Source organism: Prunus dulcis, chromosome 3 (genome assembly GCF_902201215.1).
Source record: "Prunus dulcis chromosome 3, ALMONDv2, whole genome shotgun sequence".
Classification (NCBI taxonomy): domain Eukaryota; kingdom Viridiplantae; phylum Streptophyta; class Magnoliopsida; order Rosales; family Rosaceae; genus Prunus; species Prunus dulcis.
This window is the reverse complement of record NC_047652.1, coordinates 13,913,602-13,915,773: the sequence shown is the minus strand read 5'-3', so window position 1 is coordinate 13,915,773 and position 2,172 is coordinate 13,913,602. Positions and strand designations below refer to the sequence as shown.

The window sequence follows — 2,172 nt, the reverse complement described above, 5'->3', positions numbered from 1 at the left end:
TGAAGGAAATTGCTTGATTGCATTTCTTATACTACTAAATAAACTAAAATATCCCCCAAATCTGAGTAGAAACAAAACAACACATTTTAATATTAGTAATGGTTACAAAACACCAAATAGTGAAATCTTTATACAATATTAAAGTCTTCCCAAAAAATTTCCAGAATCTAGTAGTAGTAGAAACAAAATGATTAATCTTCCCAGACTTCACTTCACTTCTCTTCTTCAAAGGTATACGACTTCACTACTCATCTTCCCAGACTTCACATGCAACTCTTCTCTAATATGTATCAACTGTTCCTATTACCACAAATTCAGTTGGTCAAACAAGCACAAACAAAGTTCTTATAAATTTTTTCTTTTTAAAATTCTATAAATAAATAAATAAAAAGTTCTTATAACAATACCATCTTGTGTAGCTTGACCAGCAAAATATTCATGCATGTCTGAGGTCCACAAATTATAATTTTCCTGTTACATATAGTAGATATGCACCTTAATTAATACAAATATATTAGTAATAAACACAAATAAATCATATATGACAATATTAACTACCATCCAGTCCATATTTACTTTCATTCCATTATGCCCTTCAAGAGTCTCATATTCATCCTATAACATATCAAAGAAAAACAAGATTTATTCATAAGTGATAAAATTCAATAGAAGGTTATGATTATTAAGTGCTGAAAAGAAGAATTTGTGTATCACCTATGGTATACTTACTATCTGTTGCAAGCATTCATGAGTATCCTTGTAGTTATCAGAAGCATCATTCCTTGTGTGTGCTTGTTCCTATACATAAAAAAACACCTTGACATGTATATGTTATATATGCACCTAAAGGTAATTCCAAAAGAAAACTGATATATTGTACTTGTCTTGGCAAGGAGCTTTCTATCCCATCATTAGATAGTCCAAGATTTGCTTGTGCCTACGAAAAAAGATGAAAGTATATTTAATAGATAGGCAATGACAATATGAGGAAGTAGATCAATATATGCCTTATGTACAGGAAAAAAATTTAAAGCATACCTTCTTTGGCTTCTTGTTATATTTTTTACCATTCGAGTTCTGATTCTTCACCCTTTTCGGGGCTCCTTTTGTATTTGAGACTCTTGGATCAAGCACATTGATATCACACAACACATTATTATTAACATTCTCTTTATCAACGCTGTGAAAATCATATGATGTGCCATTGAGAGAATGATTTATGCTTGCACATTGTTTCAAGGCTTTCTCCAATGCATGATTTACAATATCATAACTCTCTTGAGATAATGACCCCTCTTCAATCAATTTATTGGCTTTTCGAAACAAGTCATTGAAATGCTGTTTTTTGGGGTCAACTTCTTTTGACATATGTCTACTGGTGTATCCATTCCTTGCATCTTTTGTCCATCGTTTTAATATGTAATGACTTGGAATTCTAAAAACACCAGAAGATTGCAGCATAGCTATTGCATGCCTACAAAGAAACCCACTATATTCAAACAGCCGACATACACAACAGACTTCACATTTTCTTCCATCAAAGACAACCACAAAATCTTGCTTCTTTTCAAAATCTTGAACTTTAAAATTATTTTTCATACTTTCCTCCTTTTCTTTTATAGGATAACATGCCGATACTCCTAAAACTTGCAGTTGAAACTTCCTAAAAATTTCATGTGTGTAAATAACTGACATTTGCTTCTCAAAAGGTGATGGAGATTTTAAAGTAGGCTCTTTATGTAATGTCTTAAAATCTGCATGGGTTGCTGCTTCTTCTCTGTCTTGTAAAGCCACCTTGTATTTCTCAACAAACTCTTTCAATGTAGTCTTCTTGTTTACATATTTATCAAAGAAAGAATTGATACTTTCAGATCTCTGAGTTGTAGACATTCCAGCAAAAAATGCATCTCTCATGTAAGTGGGAACCCAAAACTTGCGGTCTTCGAACAAAGATTTAATCCACTCATTGTTATCAAGCTCAAACACTTCAACCATATTCTGCCATTTTTGCTCAAAGTCCTCTACTGTCCATGAATTGTAGATGCAATTATTAAACACTCCCATAAAATTTCCATGCTTTCTCAAAACTTCACCAAGCTTTTGAGGGATCTTTCTCAATATATGCCATAAACAGAAACGATGACGAGCATTTGGGAAAACCTCCGTAATGGC

The 2,172-nt window shown here is 32.5% G+C and overlaps 1 long non-coding RNA gene across 1 annotated transcript; it reads right to left on the bottom strand.

Moving 5' to 3' along the window:
- Window positions 1-424: 424 nt before the first annotated feature.
- Window positions 425-784, bottom strand: LOC117620644. The gene is made up of 3 exons (XR_004584828.1): window positions 730-784; window positions 559-615; window positions 425-471 (listed from the first exon to the last, which is right to left on the bottom strand). It is a non-coding gene; the product is annotated as an uncharacterized LOC117620644 (long non-coding RNA).
- Window positions 785-2,172: the final 1,388 nt, after the last annotated feature.